At 39.9% G+C, this 19638-nt stretch overlaps 1 protein-coding gene across 5 annotated transcripts in view; it reads left to right on the forward strand.

Moving 5' to 3' along the window:
• The window catches only part of FAM13A (family with sequence similarity 13 member A), a 132397-nt gene that overhangs the window by 26271 nt on the left and 86488 nt on the right, over nt 1–19638 (forward strand). The window lies entirely within an intron of this gene.

The raw sequence follows: 19638 nt of genomic DNA on the forward strand, positions 1-19638 counted from the left end.
ATATTTTATTTTCTTATAGCAAATCAATAATGCAGGCTTATTGCAGGCTTCAATTCAGAAATCTTTTAGGTAAATGGGAGGCAGGCACTGCTGTAATAATATTCTGTGTTATTGGTTGGTATACAATTTACAAATTGATTCTGCTGATCTGGAAGTTGATTCTGTTAAACATCTTTGTTCTTTGTTAGCTACTCACTGTTATTTGTATAGGAAATATATCTGCTAAAAATTAAATGTTTTAAAATTAGGACGCAGAATTCAGGCTCTCTGACATGATGGTCATTTGCAGTGTACATCAGTGATGATGGACTTTCATACTTTAGGACAGTATGAGGTCTCTAGCTTTTGCCACTATGAAGTCTGCTGGGCTCAAACACATACCTGAATTTAAAAATTGCATATTCTGACTCAAAACAGCCATTTCTGAGTGCACTTGAAGAACAAGCATTAAATAGTAGTTACTATCTGAAGAAAATGCATTGGAGCTGTTAAATAAAAGTGATATAATTGAAGTATAATATCTTTGGGGGAAAGAAGGCATATGTGTAACATCAGAGGATTCTAAAGTTCAGAAAAAGTTGACAAGAATAATTAGAGCAGCCGGAAGTGCCTTGTTCTAGCTTGTACCCTCTCTACTAAAGGAAGCAACCTGAAGTCTGTGCAGGAAATGGTCGTGAGGATGTTTTGCAATTGCCTTATTTCCTTTTGTGTGTTAGCTGTGCAGATAATTACTCCCTTCCAAGGTGTGAGCTTTGAGTTTGAGAGGGTTAAACTACATGCCTTCCATTGGTAGGGTTTTGTGAGCACCCACCGATAAAATCTCTGTAGCCTGCCCTGGCTGGAATGGAAAAGTCAGAAAATAAGTTACAAAAATATAATGTCTTTGATCTTGGTAGAACAAGATGTTTGGTGTGAGGCCAAATTCTGCCAGTCAAGTTAAATCAGCTGAAAACATCTCTGCCTTTGCAGTGTATCACAGGAGGGTCTGTTGAATCTGAACAGCATGGCAATCCGTACAAGTTGGACCCAGCTGCCTTTAGAAGGGTTGACTGTTTTCTTATGTGTTGAATCAGTAAGAAAGTCTTTAGCTGCTTAGTCTTTTAGCTGTTACTAACATTCACCTAAAATGCTCCTGTTGAAGAAGATAGCATGACTGATGACTTGCAGTGTCCTCCCTAAAATGTTACTGAAATCACAGTAGCTTCTGGGTAATGGAAATTATCTGCCTGGCAGGTGAGAGTGGTGTTTAGCAGCTGATGGTCACTTCAGTAACAAAAACAGGTTAAGAAGAGCATAATTGTAAAAAGCTGCAGTACTTTAAAGAGTGCAGAAAACAGGTTTCAGCTGTGTCTCCGTCTCCTTCAAGCCTCAGCCAGTTGCAAAAGCCAAGATAGTCTTTCGCTTCTAAGGACTTACTAGTAATTGGGAATGCATAAAGGTGGAGACCTGGGAGATTTCCCACAGCAGTTCAGAGATCTGAACAACCAGAATTACTCCGACAAAATAGCCTAAGAGATAGTTACTCAAGTGAGATGAAAAATGTTGCCCATCACTTTGCCTCAGGAGATACTTTGCCTCAGATGACTGCCTGAGAGGAATGAGCCACAACTAAACACAAGGGCTTACATTGTGTTTGTGTCTTTGGATCTTGTTGATAGCTTCCAAATTCTGCTGGCAGTCAGCTGCAAAAAGTTTACCTTGCTCCTTGTCCATCGAATTTGGGTGGGAAGTTTTCTAGCTTAACCAAAACAAATATTCAAACACAAGAAATGCAAGCATTAACTTCACGTAGCAAAACTCTAAAAGAAGTGCGTATTAAGATTTGTCAGGTGGCTCTTTGCAAGGATGCTTTATACCATTCCAAAAGTTACTTTTCTTGTATCCTAGCAGATATCCCCTGTTTTATCCAATTTGTATAATAAATTAGCATTGGTGCACTCAAAGGGAAAACCAAGTGGTAAAAAATGAGATTCAGTAGAGAAAAGTGACTGCCAGTTTGCTGATGTGTGAACTGTTACAGGAGGAGCTAGCTGATACGTGTCATAAAAGACCAAATGCCTCAGAGAATTATTTGACATGACCTGAGTCACAGTGTCCAGAAAATGACAAGCCATTTGTAAGCAAATTTACTGCTTCTTGAAAGCCATTGATGAATTCACGTCTACAAGTAGCTGGAGAGAGAATTGCCAAGTGTTCCTGTGGGAAGGGGTGAAAAACGTAGGATGCTCAGGACAACACTCTCATAAACTGAGGCCCTGTTGTTTTTAAGGGTGTTGCCTTCAAGCATGAACCATGGTGGAATGGGGGAGCACGCAGCAAGGAAAGGGAAGAAAATGGGGACCTGCCCTTTACCAAATTCAGCTGCATTTATCTAAATGGCTTTTTTAGCTTTTATATTCTGAGCAGCAAGAGAGTGAAGAGAGGAGATTCAGAGTACCTCGCTCACTTCGTTCTGGGATATTTCTGTCATCTCCTCCCCCAAATCACTCACTGTATTGCCAGTGTTTCACCCTCAGTCACTACCCTGCTCTTTTCCATTATTGCCTTCACTCTCTCTCCTTTCTCTCTTTTCCATGTTTACATTTTTCTCCCAAATTCTCACTGCCCTGTCCCACTATTCTTCTTGTACTCAAATCTGGTAGCTCTTCATTCCTAATCCAGAGAAAAGGCTGGCAGTCTGTTGTGAAGTGCAAAAGCTCCAGCACTCTTGGATACATGGCCTTCCATCACCTCCAGTCACTGTGCACATACGCTGTAGATCCTCCGCAGTCTGTATTTCTTTGCCGTCTTTTCTTTTATGTTCTTGAATGTGGAGATAAGTTTTCCTCTAGGTTAGTACAGTGCTTGCAGTTATGTGACCTGCCTTATGTGTTCTACTGGCTGTGTAGTGTGAGGCTAGGGCTTATTGAGACACTTCTTAGACAAGCATTAATGCCTCCTTTTGATTGAAATGCTGCTGTTAATCTTACCCAAAAGTATAGTTCCCAAAATGGGAGTGGAGATACTTATAGGAGCAATTTAGTTTTTACATGGTGATAAAAGATTAACTTCATGATGGTCAGAGCCCTTGGTGCTGATCCAGGTGTTTCTCGGTTAAGAGTTTTGAAAGAGCACATGTAAGCATTCTTATGCAGGGAGAGGAATGCTACAAATTTGCAGGACTGACTTGAATCAAAACTTGAAACCCAATACCAGTGCTTTAAAAAAGTAAGGAAAGACATCAAGAAGTACAACATCAGACAATGCACTTCTCTCAGTGCTCTAGTATGCCTTTCTAGCTTACTGCATTACAAAATTAGCCCTGCTTTTTCCTAGCTCTTTTTCATGGCTTCAGGCTCTTACTTTGGTAAGCTGAAATCTCAACTGGAAAAACAGGAACCTATCTTTAGTTAGTGTCTGAAGGTATTGCGAGAATATTTCTCCCTGCAGTCTTTGGCCGTTCTTGAGATGGCTTAGGTGCTTTTTCCTTCACATTATCTACTCATAATAATCTTTTTTGAAGTCAACATCAACCCTATATCATTAATTTTGAGCAAATACCCAGAAACAGGGGTTGCCATCCCATCCCAATACGGGAATGTAACTCCTCCCATGTGTTCGGTGATGTTTGCCGTCTTTCCAAACTTGCATGACTCCTAACCTTCATGGTCTGGATATCTTGACGTTTTCCCACACTTTGGTCATAGAATCAGTGGATTTTTAAAAGCAGGAAGTACTGCTCTTTTAAAATGAAAACAAGAATATGTAGATCATTCAGATGAAGTCATGAAAGCATCAAGCTTCTCTTTGAGCAGTGTATTGGAAAGGAAAAAACAACTCGAATGGAGCAAGTTGCATCTTGTCTCCCATGTTGGTCATAGCTAGGGGAAATCCACAAAGCTACAGACTTCCAAAAGGAGTAAGAGCATTTCAATCAGGTACAGATTGCGGCAGTGTAAAGAAAATCTGTTTTAAGGAAGTTAAATTTTTGAGATGGGAAAAAGAAACATGATTCTATAGGGCTGACAGTAGTTGAACTACCATTCTTGCTGCATATGTGCACTGAAGAGGCACAGGAACACCTTCACATCAGTTATATTTTTTCTTTCAAAGATTGCTCAGTCATTGGGAAAGACAAATTGTGCCAGGTAAAGGGATTTCTTAGCTTGCTTTCTCAGTGGGTCATAAGTCAGAAAGCAAGGGAGCTGGAAATCTCTATAAGTTGCATTCCAGTCCCTGCTTTGTTCCCAGGACTGTAAAGCCTCCTCTTGCTCATGACTCAGGCATATGGTAGGATTATAGTAAGAAACGGTGGGGAGTTTTTACTTAGAAACCTCTATGTTAAAAAAAAAAAAAGTTTAATTTTCACAAAATAGAAACTATTCTAAGATAAATTTTCTATTTCCATGGGAAATTGAACTGTCAGGTTCCTGATTCCTTGCATGGAAGGACTTAATTAGTTTCTCACTCCACCTAGTAGAATGAGATCCATATGATCTTCCAGGCAGGTGACCAGCAGGTGGAAGTATAACATGTACTTTCCTCAGAAATACATGTATATATTTGCCAATTCCTTCCCATCAAAGAATTACGGGGTTTATTGAGGTTTACAGGTCTCATTTGCAGCCAGCTATTATTACAATCCTTTAGACTTTTATCCAAGCTTCAGTTTAATTTCCTAACCCAGTGAGGGTCTGGAAGACTCTCAGTCTGTTGATCAGTAGGCTCTGCTAATTAAAGAGAAATGGGTGGAGAAGTGAGTTGAGTGTGTATCTGCTCTGTGTTCAGATTTTCAGGATCATAAATAGCTATTTTTTATTGGGCAGTGTTATATGTGAACAATTAATTCTTTTACAGTATATCTGCACTGCTGTGCATTTATCGCATTATAAGTGTCAGAGTATATAATAAAATGTTGTTTATGTTTTGCTTTGAAACAGAATTCCTAGTGTGTATAAATATGGTCCTGATAGATTTTTGTGGCACCAAACTGAGTGATAACTCATGTAATGAAAGATTAGTCAGTCTTGAGTTCCAGTATTGCCAGTTTAGTCATCTTCTTGAGTAAACAGGTTTACAAAAACTACGGTAACAGCAAAAATAATACTTCTGAACAAGGACCTTTTATTTCCAAAGATCTTAAAGTGCTGTTTAAACTACAGCTGCATATAGTCCTACATTGTATAGCTAGCCAGTGTTGTCCCAACTGTAATGAAATGAGACCTTTGAATAACAGTGAATAGGCTTCTCTAATGATCAAAGATAGGCAGTGAAGAGGATTTTTATTTAGTTCAAGTGGCAAGGGAAATCTGGTCAGGAAAGCTATTATGAGACTCACTCTTCGGAAATTTCTGGAATTACCCCTTCTACTGGTGTCAGGTGAAACACATAATCTTCAGTAGTATGATGGTTTTTACCTCCACATTGTCTTTTAAGTAAAATGTACAACCTGTTACCTACTCATGCAGGGTTACAATAAATTTTTTTCTGGTTTTTTTTTTTTAATAAATTTTTCCTCTAATGCCTTCTTAGAATCATAGAATCGTAGAACAGTTTGTGTTGGAATGGACCTTTCAAGGTCATCTAGTACAACCCCCCTGCAAGGAGCAGGGACATCTCCAACCAGATCAGGTTGCTCAGAGCCCTGTCCAACCTGGACAGAGTACTTTTAGTTTTAAGAAACAGTCAGCTCAGAGCGCATAAATCTTTGCACCAGAACACAAGCACTGGCACGATGAGGATGTAATGCTGTTTCTGGCTTGATTACGTATTTGAGACAGGAATGCAAAAGGCATTTCCCTTTCTTCCCCCACTGGGTGGTAGAATATGTAGGCCTGTTCACCTGATGCATAAGAGAAAGCAAGTCCATTTATAAAATTCAAATTGTAACATTAAAATTAATTTTAAAATCAAAATTACAAAGTCAACTAAAATTATAAATGTGCAATTTCAACATTGTGAATATAATGTAGGTGCATTCTGATGACCTCCGAACAGGCAGATTTCACTTCCCAAAGAGCTACAGAAATTGGTCTCTTGCTGGCTTTTGCGTAAACTAATAATTTCAAAACAACTCTTTTATTTTAGATGCAATTAACTTCATGCATTTTTTCCATTCTTCTAACAAAAGCTGTCACTTTGGTTGGGAGGATTAGGTGACAAAATAGTTCTTTGTACTTTAAATGGCAGCAAACGTGCATGCACTGTGTTTTGCAAGCCTGCTGTTAGATTTCTAAGGAGGTAAGCAACCCACCACATGTAGCTGCCTCTGTTGGTGCTTGGTGTGTGCAGTGTGTGTGGTGCCCAACCAAGCCAGGCAAGCCCCTAAGTTCATTTTTAATGTCAAGAAGAGTACTCCAGCTGACTTTGGCGGCACTATTTTAAAGTGTAGTGCTTGTTTGCTCCTTCCAATTGAACACTCAGACCAAATCGTTCAGCTCTTGGTAGGATTTGAGCCTTTAATCTCTGGGGAGAGACAGGAAAAGTAAGATGGTCAACAAGTTCTCTGCCTTGGCTTAACTCTGCTCCCTTTGCAGTCAGTTGTAAAGCTCCTTCTCCACAGAAAGCCACAATGTTTTGGATTATTTTCCCAGATGCATAAAGCAAGATCTTCACTAATAAATGTTTCTTTTCCTTCCTCAGCTGTTTTCACTTAAATACCTTAGCATGAGAATCTAATCCCTTGACAAGATCCAGGAGAATGCTGAAAACTCACCAACTCCAGGGCTGAGTGGGCTTCTCATAAATAAGTCACTCTTCCCTGCCACCTCAGTACTCTGGCCCCGTGGTTGTACACGCAGCAGATACAAGAGCAATCCCTCATTTACGTCAGGAAAAAAGGCATCCACTTCTAATCCATGTTGTGCTGCCCTGGCTAAGACTGCAGGGTCTAGATAGTTTCCTTTATTCTTCTTTCATGTCTGGGACCATTTTAGCATCGTGTTAATGGTCAGCTTTCAGTACTGGATTAATTATTTCCCATCAGGAGGCAGTGGGAACTGATCTCATTTGAAAATCCTTTCTGAAGGTCTCAACAAATATTTCCATTTTGTTCAGTATTGCCTTATTTGGGCAAGTCACGCCAGTTTTCTCCTGCCTGGGCCAGGGAGCCCCCAAGGGTAGGAGAGGGTTCACATGGGAGATGGGTGGAAAGTGCTTGAGGAGAAGGAGCACCTGTGGAAGTCTGTCTCTGGTTTTCTGTTTAGTATTTCTTCAGCTAGAATTCACTTCACAGTTGTCCACCAGTGAGCAGATGTGCATGTTTATAGTAAGGGTCTATAGTGATTCAGGCAGAATAACATTTTAACATGTGAGCTGACAGGAAATGAGCAGTATGAGATTTGTAGGGGAAAGTTCCTAAGCCTCCAAACCCTTCACCTACAGCAGATTCAGTCTGAAGTGAGGAAGATGGCTATGTTTAGGCTGTGATTCAGAAATGCAGGTGAAAAATCAGATGATCCCCAAACAAGTCCTTGTGTAATTTTGAAATAGCTTTCCAGTGCTTCTAGCTCTGCTGGTTTTGACAACTCCATAGATATATTATTAAAACAGATTTATTTTCTGCTCTTGAAGTTCATTAAAACATTCACAAGATTATAAATCAGTCACTTGTGGTGTCACTAATTGCAATCTTGAATATTTACACAAATATGTTAATGCTAAACTCTATAAAGTAATACATGATTATGCTGATATTTCTTTAGCTAGAATTTCACCAACAATATTTTCATTTTAACACATTATGAGAATAAAATTGCTAAGATTTAGCACATTTAAAGGGAACAGGGGCATATAAGAAACATCTCTTTCTAACCTCCTGTCAGTATTTCTAGTATACTATACATTTTTTGAACCCAGCTGGCAAATTTGCTTTTCTCTCTCACAATTTTTTCTTTAAACAGATGTCCGGTGATATTATCATTGCCCCATGATAATTCCACATAGCCAAAATGTAGAAAAAATATGATCCATATGTGTATGTGTGTCCCAGTCTGTATTTGCACGTTTTACTTGAAACATTTTTTCATTCATTGTCTATTGTTTTTTTGTTTGGGGGTTTTTTAGGGGTGGAGGGTGACATCGTGATTTAGCACTTGGGAGCACTCCATCGCAGTCAGTACAACTTCCCCCATCAAAGTCAGCACCAAGAAACAAGGTACAGTGAAATAAGCATGTGAGCCCCTCCTCTAGCCAGCTGTTTCTGAGCATCCTTGCTGTACCCATGGGGAAAAAAGGAGGTTAGGAGGAGGATGAGAATTTTTCTACTGAAACAAATCTCTGTTGCCCCTGTTCAGACTCCCCAATGTTTATTCTGTTTCTCATTAATTATTAATTCAATTAATCAGATTACACAAAATGAGCAGCATTATTCCCTCTGTATAAAACAGCAGTGAGTGCTATCTTTGTAACAAGGACATATTGCAGCAGTCAGAACTGATCAAAACTGAAGAAGTTTAAGACATTTTTAACCCTGGGGGGGTTAAATTCTCTCTGACCTCTGCCATTAGCTTAATCTGTAGTACTTTCAAGGTGGGAGCTTCAGAAGGGCTCAGTGCTGAATTAATTCATTTTCCCATTATAAGAGTAGTGAAATGCTCATTGACTTCAGTGTGAGTCTTACGGATTTTTGAAAAGCCCTCCTTTGAGTAATATGAAGAGCCCAGTTTATCCGGGAGAAGCCAGTTGGTACACTCTGGTGTGCCTGTAACATCCACTGCTTTGCAAGGTTTCTGGTGCCCCAAAACTTGCTTGTAATAAACAGAGCTCAGAGCAGTCTAAGAGCAACAGGAGTATGTGATGGAAGGGACACAAGGGGCCAGATGCTCTGTATGTGTCTGAATATGTACGCTCTTGAAAATCTGATCTGTCCAGCAGATCCCAGCAGCATTTGACCTTAGTTGCCAGCAGCAAACATCTCAGTATCACTATTAAGAAAGGGATCTGTTCTATGTATGCTGGAAATCTTACACTAGTAACTGAAACAATATAGAGACACTTAGGACTCCCTAATCTACTGCAACATCAGCTACTCCTTTTAAAAGTAACATTGCTGAATTCCTTGTGAGTATTTTGATTTTCAGATCGGAAATGCAATTTAGCTTTTCCAAGACCGAGTTTCAGCAACTGTAACGTGAGATGCAGGTCTGGAAAGCCTGGGTTTCTCCCATAGCTAGGTCATGTTTTTCTTTTTAGATCATACTTTTTCTATTTATTAATAACATTACAGTAAATAGATAAATCAGACTCCAGTTTTCAAAATTGCAAGGGAGAATAAAATGTTCCCCTGAAACTGATCTTAGCTGTGGTGTTATTGAACACATACACATGCTGCATACACCCAGCAATGCTGTTGTGTCATTTTGTAAATGTTTGGTTTGTTTTTTTTAATCTTATATTTTGCTGTAGGCCCCTTATTTGTACCTCAGCTGTAAGAAGCTGCATTATGGTCATTAACCTATTGCATGACACCTTAACTCTGCCAGCTAATGTATGATGGGCACTTAAAAATTGTGAGCATGGGCATGGGAGATTAATGTTTTCACGTAATGAAGCCTTTGTAAACTTTTACAAGTTCTGAAATTATATTTGATCCCAGCATTACCAGTTTAACTTTTTGCAGCATTCAGTAACCAATCCTCTTGGGCAGCTGGAGACACGTTTTTCTTTTCCTCCTAGAAAACACCATGATATTCCACAGATGTAGTTGCCAGCATTGAGGTATATCACGGTATTATTACTATGTATGTCATTTCCTTTGCCATATTGCAGTCCTCTCTAAAAATAATGAATTTCCGCATCTCTGTCTTGCTTTTGTATCACAATTCATGACCTTTGTACGTGTTTCGTGGCAATAATTGCAGTAGGTTAAGGTTGTAGTGAAGCAAAACAGAGTAACCTTTAGCTGTTTATTAAGAGATATGGTCTCAGGTAAAAGGTCATATATATAAATAGTCTTGGGAGAACAAAAGGAAATGAAAGGGGAACTGAGTAGGGTATTAGTTTCATACTGACAAGCAGTGATGTGATTTTCCTTTTTATTACTTCTATCTGAAACAGCTCTGGTGAGTTCTGGTTATTAAAGTATAGTGTAAATGATAACAAGGTCAAACTGCAGATGGATACTGAGTCAGCTTTATTATTCTTCCTATATGCCAGTAGTGACCAAGGTAAAAATCCCATATATGAAATACTAGCTGTTTCAATCTCTATTACTTGGTTTGTTTAGATAAGAGAATGTTTAACAGCTTTGGTAACATTATTTCCCCTTCTAACCAAGGATGTTTTCATCTCTTTCTGGGTACAAACTGGAAAGGATACCTAATACATTGTGAAGAGATTTTTTTTTTTTAATTATTGTTCATGTTAAATCATTATCTGTATATTTTTTGAAGGTATCTGTGCCATACTGGATGACCATTCTGTGAACTGATACCTGAATAAAAATTAGTTATTCCATCCAGTTAATATTCATGAAAATACCTGTGACCACTTGAATTAGAAAATCCCCGTGCCATTGGCTACACAATTTTAGTCTTAAAAATATAGATTATTTGGTACTTTGTGTGTTTTATGGAGCCTTCATCAGCCATGAGCTATTTTGCATGATCACAGGGAGGAAGAGATTCCGTATTTTCTTCTTCTGCATAGGAGGAAGAGCAGCTCTGTAATTGCTGTGGCCCTTTTGCTTCTGCGTTGGAACTCTTGACGACACTGCTGCATGTCACTCTGTGCTGCCACACTCCAGGGAACTTTGTGCAGGGGACAGCATTGGTTTGGGTAATATTCCCTGCTTTAGCATCAAATGAAGGGAGAGCCAGGAACTCTGAAAATCACCATCCCTTCTGAACTGCTCTACGGACAACACTTGTGCACTTTTGTTGTAGCCAAGGGAAAAACTGCAGGTGTGATCCTGCTGACACCTAACTGAAGCAAAGGCTGCATTGCACTGTTACCTGGGGTGCTGCTAAGAGAAACAGAGTATTTCCTCTTCTGGGGTGTACAGCTGCTGACCCAGCAAAGAGTCAGCTGTTGCAGGCTGTCCCAGTGCAATCAGCTAATGCATCATTTTGACAATAATTTGCAGCATTGAATTCACTGCATAATCCTCTTAATGGTTGCTCCTCCTTCGTAAGAGTGGCTATACTGGCTCAGACTTGGGATCCATCTAGCCTAGTGTCCTGCCTCCCACACTGGCCATAAGCGGATGTCCGGCAAGGAGTAAGAACAGCAAGGTGTTTCCTTCAATTACTCTACCAATTTGTGACTGTTCTCAGAGGCTTTCCTGGTCTTGATGTGGTTTGTGTATTTAGTGATGTCCAAAATAATTGTCTTGTGTACCTCTTGCACACGTGTAAGCTTTTTGCTTCCAACATGTCATCTGACAAAGAGTGCCACAAATTGCTTCCTTTCACATGAAGAACTGACTCTTTTTTTTTCGTTTTGTTTTGTTTTGTTGTAAGCGTGGCTTTTACTAGTGTCATTTGAAGGTCACCTGTTTGGTTTCTTTCTTTTATTTCTTTTTTTCTTGGTTTGTTTTTTGTTGTTTTTTTTTTCTTAAGGAAATGGTGAACAGTCCATCTTCTCTCCACCACCCATGACTTTGTATATCTCTGTTGGATCCTCACTACAAGCTACCATGATTTTTTTTTTCCTACTGAAAAATTAGTACTGACATTTGCAGCCTTAATCAGTGCACTGACAACAACTGTTTTTTTTTTTCCTGTTAAAGCCCACTGAGCAAACAATCATGTATAACAGCTCTTCACAAGGCCAAATACTTTGATACCGTAAATTGGATGACATTTTGGTGAAGTTCAGAGCTGCATATTCTTTCTATCAGAAGGGAATCTGACTCCTTGTTTCTGTAAAAAAAACCTAATCTGTGCCTTAGTGAAGAACAAGCTTCACATTGATAAAGTTTGAGTTTGTTTTAATTAAGGTGGTCTTCTAGGTATTAACAGCTACCAAAATAGATCTGGTGCTTTCTAGCAGCATTTAAAACTTGAACTGAAAATCCCACGGGCCAGTTTCCTCTGATAATGTAGTTTGTGAGGCCAAAAAGAGATTAATTACTGAACCAAGCAGGAAAGAGAGGGTGAGCACAGCAGTAATAGTGAGATTGTTACAAAGATATCTTTGGACTTATCAACAAATAAGTTTATCTCTGTCATTAAAATACAGCACAGTGCATAACCATTGTTTTTAATAACTCTTTTTTTTTTTTTCCCCCTAAATCCTTCCTGGGGCAATTGTAATCAGATGCATTTAAAGTCTTGTGTAACAGTGTGGTAATGTGCTGCAAATACAAAGGCTTGTAAATTCACTGTGCAGTTCAGTATCCCTGGGACTGCAGTTGACTGAGGCTGAAACTTGACAGTTTTTATGCCCGTTCAACAATTTGTTGAAAAGAATAAAAACAAAGATAGTATTCAGTTCAGTTTGAACTTTGCACCCCAGCCAGATAACAGTGCAAGATGCAAGTATGCTGTATGAATCCCTCTTCCTTAGTAATGGCAATGGATAAAGGAACTACACCTGAAGAAAAGGTGTAATGAATAACTAAAGCTGTACTACTGTAGCAAGTATTTTCTCATTCCATTGAAATTTAATAAAAATTTCCCAAGGCTCTCATCTAGAGCCAGTAGTGCTAACTATTCAGGATGTGGGAGATTACGTCTTTTTGTGCCAGGGTCTTTCTCAGTCTTTTCTGCTGATGTTAGTCATGTCCCTAAAAATAATTCAAGTATGTAATTAAAAATAAATATGTAATTCAACACTCTCACTCTTCCATCAATATTCCTAGTCAGTCTGTCTGTCCAAAGAGATAAAGAGAAATAAGTGCAGGAAAAGCAGCTGAGTAAGAAATGTTGTTAAGTACCTTATAACCTGCCCATGATTTAGTCTCTCCTTTAAGGATGCCCTTGACCTATTGTATTTCTTCATTCATGTGGGAGGAAGCTAGGAGCTGGAGTGCTGAACCACCTGTCTTTATTAGTGCCAATGCTTCTTGACGTGAAAGGATTATTCTCTTGAAGAATGAATGGGTCAAAGAGTATTCTAGGGATGTCCTAATCTTTCCTAATCGTTCAGGTCTCCATAGCTAATTGGTTTAAAGCTTTTATTGAGGTGGAGTCTCGTGCACTGTAAAATCGGCATTTTGTATGACTTGCAAAGAATCTGCGAGAGAGAGAAAAATTCATCTGCCAACACAATAGCCTTCCTAAGGAAGAGGACCTGTTCCTTCAGCCGGTATAATTCATCTGATCTAAGTTTAAGAACGCTCGACTGAGATTTGAATGAAGTGAGTTCTTTGCATTTTTGGGGGGTATGGACAAGTCAGCTGTGCTCCGTAGTGGTTTTTTTTTTCATAATTATTAGTGTTTGTAGCAGAGTCTTACCTAGGAATATTATTTGAGGATCAGGAAGCACTGCTGGTTTAACCCAGAGCTAAAAGAGGGACCTCACAGACTTGTTGAGCTGTTTGAGCAATATAAAGTATTTAGGAGTTTTGGTATGATGGTAGTACATCTCATGGAAGAGAACAGTCCATGATTTAGAGTGGGCCAATGGAAGTTTTATTTTTACAGTGTAAGGTTAGGAAGATCTGTCTCTACACTTGCTATATTTGCAGATATGGGAGATGACTAGAAGCTTTGCTTTATGCTGACATACTTCTAACTGGACCATTTGACAATAAAAATAGTGCCTATCAATGTTAGGAAATCAAATGAATAGTCTCTGGCTTTCCCTGTGATCTTCTCAATTCTTGCTTAGAAATCGCTGAAGAAACTTTGTTCATAACCTGGGTTTTGGCAGGGTGCTGACTTTTTACTTTGGTCCAAATACTCTTGATAGTAGAAAATTTCCCTTAGTAATAGTAGCGGGGCTTGATGATGGGACTTGATGCCATGATTAGCAGGCACTCTAGTTTGGGCAGGTTTTGGAGAGACTCTGCTGCATCATTCAGAGTTGATAGGTGGGAGGTGGTGATTTTTCCAGGGAGGATTGTGTTTTGGGGCAGTGCTGGATGGAGAGGTGGTCGCTGGCAGTTACTGACAGTAAGCAGTGCTGGGGGTAGTTTTACAGATGTAAACAGCTACGTTACACTCATCATTGAGCACACACAGTTGAGTAAAACTAAGCTTGAGCTTTTTTGTATCCAGTATGCTGTACTGGAGATTTTTTTTCTTCGTATGAGAATGGGAAGTATGCAGTTGCTAATAAGGTTTACTCCTCACAGCATTCTCTGGAGGTCTGAAATAGCTTAGAAGAGTGATGCTCACGTAGCACTTCTGCATGGGGAAGCATGCTAGTTGTTTTATGGCTCCAAGTTGGTTTACCCCAGTGTAGTAGCCATGTCATTGGTTTTAAAGGAAATCAGGCACTACAGATTTCATCTCACAGTTTCACAAGCAACACTAAAAATGAATAAATAGAAGTCTCAAAGAATTCTCAAACTTCAGTAATTCAGAGATGCACATAAATGTATATAGGTAATTACATAATAAAATTATTTTTTATGCAAGTACAAAAGTTGGTGTAATTGCATAATCTTTCTTATCAGAAACACAGACATCTGCTCTTTTAAGTCTTTGCAAATGTGACTTGACTAAATTTTGACATTTTTAGTACTCCATATGGAATGCAGGTGCCTGACTTTAAATATTCACATTTGAAAATTACGACTTAGATTTATTGTTTGAATTCCAATACCAGAGGGTGTTCTGAGAGTGCCAGGGTCGGATTTCTGAAGATGTACAATTATTTAATCTCTGCTAGTAGAGTTAGAAACTAGTATAGCTATAGTCAAAAATATCTTAAATTACTTTGTTTTGTTGAGCTGCAAGTTCACACAATGTTTAAAAAACAAAATCCATTCCAAAATATGCTTCGTTACTGAAGTGTGATATATTACTGGTAATGAGCACATGTTCTTTCTACTTTCTGGGTTTTAAAGTCAAACAGACTGCCAGTCCTTTAGGAGCTAATATGTAAGAATAGAACATTGACAACAGCAGATTCTCAGCTTGATCTGCGTTTGAGGTTCTGGTTTTGCTTTGTTCAGTGTAAGTTTTCCAAGTAGCCTAGGAACCTAGGCAGCCTGAAAATGTGACTGTTAGGCCTGCCTGGTTCTGTCTAGTAGCTTCTGCCTTTCAACGTGTGTCTTTTGTTCTAATGTTCTTACCCCCTGTCTTAATTAACATAAAGATACACTGTAGTGTTAAAGTAAGGGAAAACAGCCAGTTTGTAAGAGGAGTGGTATAATCTTGTGCTAATGATTGCCTTGTAAAAACAAGCATGGATTAGAGAACGATAGGAAGGGGACAGGGGATATGAAAGTATTGGAATAAGCTGTAAATATGATCTTGTTTTAGAGAACCACAAAAATACACTGGTATGTACTCTGCCCAGTGCAAATAAGATCTCTTGGCACAGCCTGTGTGGAGCAGAGTTGTGGAGGTTAATGTTTAATAGATTCTTTGCTGGCACTGTTTGCTATGTTCTCAGCATACAGATCTCCTGTTCCCCTGGAAGCATTATTTTGTGAAAACGAAGTGCATTTTTATACTGAAGCACATCAGTCTACATATGCTGTTAGAGAATCCATGATAGAGCAGTTAATAGTGTGCTATCAAAGGGTTTTCTGCTTTTAGCTCACACACTTCTGTTCTCATTTTTCATCTCCATTCAGCACAATGAAAGCAATTGTTGTACTGCGTGATTCCTGCAATCGCTGACTATTACATACTCATCTTAATAGTGTTCAGTCAGCGGCAAGCCTGGTCCTATGCTGACTGCAGGAATGTTAGTTTCTAACTTTTGCTAGCAAGTGACAGAAGAATCTGATCTAACACACCTACATGACTCACTTGAGTAATTTGTCTGCAATGACTCATACTAAAAATTAGAGGTATACTTATAATGAGGATACAGTGCCATGAAAATGGGAGATGGAAAAGACCTATGAAATCACCTGGAAGATTGTGTTACAGTACAGAATGTATCTTCTGGTTGTTTTTCTAGTTCAGAGGTGAATGCTCCAAGAACAGAAAGTTTATAACCCTTTTTTACGGGATTGTTATGTGGTCTAGTGGAATTTCTAGTGGAGTCTCAGCTAATCTGTATTACCTAGTGTTGATTCAGAGAGTCCATTAAAAAAACGTACTAGCTGAGCTCAGGCACCTGTAGTGCCAGTTTATTGGTATGCTTGAAAATACTGCTCCCCCTCTCTTCAAAATTCCTAAGGCCTGAACGCGATTTTTTTTTACAAAATTCTTAAACGGTATTCTTTATTGTTGGGAAGAAGTGCTTGAAGGGTGGGTAACTGCAGTGAACCTCTGTGGTTGTCATTTCAGTTCTTTAGGTTCCTTTGTTGCGGGGCAGGACAAATACAGAGGTAAAACTAATTTATTCTCCTTGAAGGATCTGTCTGCTCTTTATGGGATATAGTTCAGGCCAGTGCCAACAGTGTCTTTCAGGCAGCAAATTCCTTCATTACTGTGTAATTCATTGTCATGCTGTGAACAGGAGGAGTACCATACATGGAGAAAGACAGGTTTCTCAGCAGCTTGTTTGAGACTTTCCAACCTACTTACATGGACTTCAGTGGAACAGCTTTAAATTTTGGCACAACTTCACACTTTTCAAATGCAGAAATCCTTTGGCAAACACCTTCTTGTTTACACTTCAAACAGCCAGCAGGAGGGATGGAGGAATGTGATGGGTGCTGTACTGACTTACCTCTGTTCCTTGGCTTTTGATGGTCTCATTAGCATTTGCCTTTTAACAGCATGGGTGATGTTTACAGAGCATTCACCTTAAGTTTCCTTCACTAGAGATGGCATATTTACTTTAGGAATATATAGAAATATCAAATGATGCCCATTGTAACTACAGTAACCTAGCATCATTTTTATTGTTCTTGCTATTCTTCTGAATGGGCAGCTGAATACAGGCATAAGCAGAAAGTCTGCCCTGTGGGAAACTGAAAACAGAAATCATCACCATAGTCAACTTTCTAAGTTAATTCCTACATCTCTCCTTTGATTGTGGTCACCTGGCCATATTTTTGCTTCTTCTGCTTGATACATTTTCTATTCAAGCTAGAAGAGTCCAAAGAAACCAATGGAATGAAAGGCAGAAGTTATTCCCAGAGGAGCAGTACCTCTGTAGTCAGGTGAGAACTCTAGGAGTTGAATACAAATACTTATGTTATCCTTGCTGTCTGTGGGGATGCTCTGTATCTACATTCAGGATAGCAACTGAGGCTTGATTTTTATGTTTTTGAAGAGGCACTAAGCTTTGCTGCTGTATAGAGGTACTCTGAGTATTTTCTAGATATGTCCACATGAGGAGTTGATATGGATGAACTGTTCAGCAGTAATTGTTTGACCTGTAGTGCTGGGCCCGCCTAAGCATGCCCAAAAGAGGATTAAGCCGATTCTTGACACTCATAGCGTCCAGTTGCCTTTGTAAGAGCATGAGACAGAATTCCTGGTTGGTGCAAGGTGTCTGCTTATGAAAGCAACCTTGGGACTTGTTACCAAAGCTTCACTGGTAATTTTAGATAGCAGGATGTCTGATATCTCATCAGCATCTCTACTGTGCTTGATACTGCTTAAAAATACTGAAGCTGAAGCATAGATACCAGTATGGAGCAAAGGCCATAAGAAATACTCAGTTAGTTGCTGTGACCAAACAATGTTAGATCCATCTTTCTGGTCTCCATATGCAAAACAAGTGCAATGGAAGAGAGGTAAATATTGTTTATAGTTCACTAACTGGTTTTACCTATGAGGCTTGTTTGTCCCTGCTTTGTCCTTGATGGTGGTTTTCACGTGCATAGACTCAATCCCAGAGGATAAGAGAAAACACAGCCAGCTTGATGTATTAGTGCATTACCTGGAAGTGTAGACACAAGAGTTGAGAAGGGGGAGTTTCAGGTCCTTGAAGTTCAAAAATGACTTTGTGAGTGACTTTGCAGGAGTATGTGGAACCAGGCTTATACATGGGGTAGATTTAGGTTACCAGCAGTTCGTGTGCTGAAGTAATTCATAGAATCATAGAATGGTTTGGATTGGAAGGGACCTTAAAGATCATATCATTTCAACGTCCCTGCCATGGGAACGGACACCTTCCACTAGACCAGGTCACTCAAAGCTCCATCCAACCTGACCTTGAATGTTTCCATCCACAACTTCACTGGCTGACGTGTTCCAATGACTCACCACCCTCACAGTAAAGAATGTCTTCCTTATATCTAATCTAAACCTACCTTCTTTCAGCTTAAAACTATTAGTCCTTGTCCTATCACTACACACCCTTGTCATAAGTCCCTCTCCACCTTTTTTGTAGGCCCCCTTTAGGTCCTGGAAGGCTGCTATAACGTCTCCCTGGAGCATTCTCTTCTCCAGGCTGAACAGCCCCAACTCCCTCAGCCTATTTTCGTAGGAGAGGTGCTCCAGCCCTCTGATCATCTTTGTGGCCCTCCTCTGGACTCCTTCCAAGAACTCCATGTCCTTATGTTGGGGGCTCAAGCTGGACACAGTACTCCAGGTGAGGTCTCCCTAAAGTTGAGTAAAGGGAGAGAATCACCTCGCTCGACCTGCTGGTCACACTTCTTTTTATGCAGCCCAGGATGGGGTTGGCTTTCTGGGCTGCAAGCACACATTGCCGGCTCATGTCCATTGTTTCATCCACCAGTACGCCCAAGTCCTTTTCCTCAGGGCTGCTCTCAGTCCATTCTCTGCCCAGTCTGAATTTGTGCTTGGCATTGCCCCAACACATGTGCAGGACCTCGCACTTGGCCTTGTTGAACTTCATGAGGTTTGCGTGGGCCCACCTCTTAAGCCTGTTCAATGTCCCTCTGGATGGCATCCCTTCCCTCCGGTGTGTCAACCACACCACACAGTTTGGTGTCATTGGCAGACTTCATGACAGACTCAATCCCACTGTCCATGTCACCGACTAAGATGTTAAACAGCACCAATCCCAGTCCCAGCCTCTGAGGAACACCAGTCATCACTGTTCTCCATTTGGACATGCAGCCATTGAACACAATTCTTTGAGTGCGACCATCCACCTAATTCACGATCCACTAAGTGGTCCAGCCATCAAATCCATTTTTCTCCAGTTTAGAGACAAGGATGTCATGCAAGACAGTGTCAAATGGTTTGCACAAGTCCAAGTAGATGATGTCAGTGGCTCTTCCCTTATCTACCAACTCTGTAACACTATCATAGATGGCCACCAAACTGGTCAGGCACAATTTGCCCTTAGTGAAGCTATGTTGGCTGTCACCAATCACCTTCTTATTTTCCATGTTCCTTAGCATGGTTTCCAGGAGGATCTGCTCCATGATCTTGATGGGCACAGAGGTGAGACTGACTGGCCAGTAGTTCCCCAGGTCTTCCTTGTTTCCCTTTTTTAAAAATGTAGGTTAAGTTTCCCCTTTTCCAGTCAGTGGGAACCTCACCAGACTGCCACAAATTCTCAAAAGTGATGGACAGTGGCTTGGCAACTTCATCTGACAGTTCCCTCAGGAACCACAGATGCATCTCATCAGGTCCCATGGAGTTGTGCACCTTCAGGTTCCTTAGATGGTCTTGAACCTAATTACATAAATTTAAAAGGGGAAACTGAAAAAACCCACCACCAAAG

This window comes from Chlamydotis macqueenii, chromosome 4, assembly GCF_036417535.1.
Source record: "Chlamydotis macqueenii isolate bChlMac1 chromosome 4, bChlMac1.mat, whole genome shotgun sequence".
NCBI classification, from domain to species: domain Eukaryota; kingdom Metazoa; phylum Chordata; class Aves; order Otidiformes; family Otididae; genus Chlamydotis; species Chlamydotis macqueenii.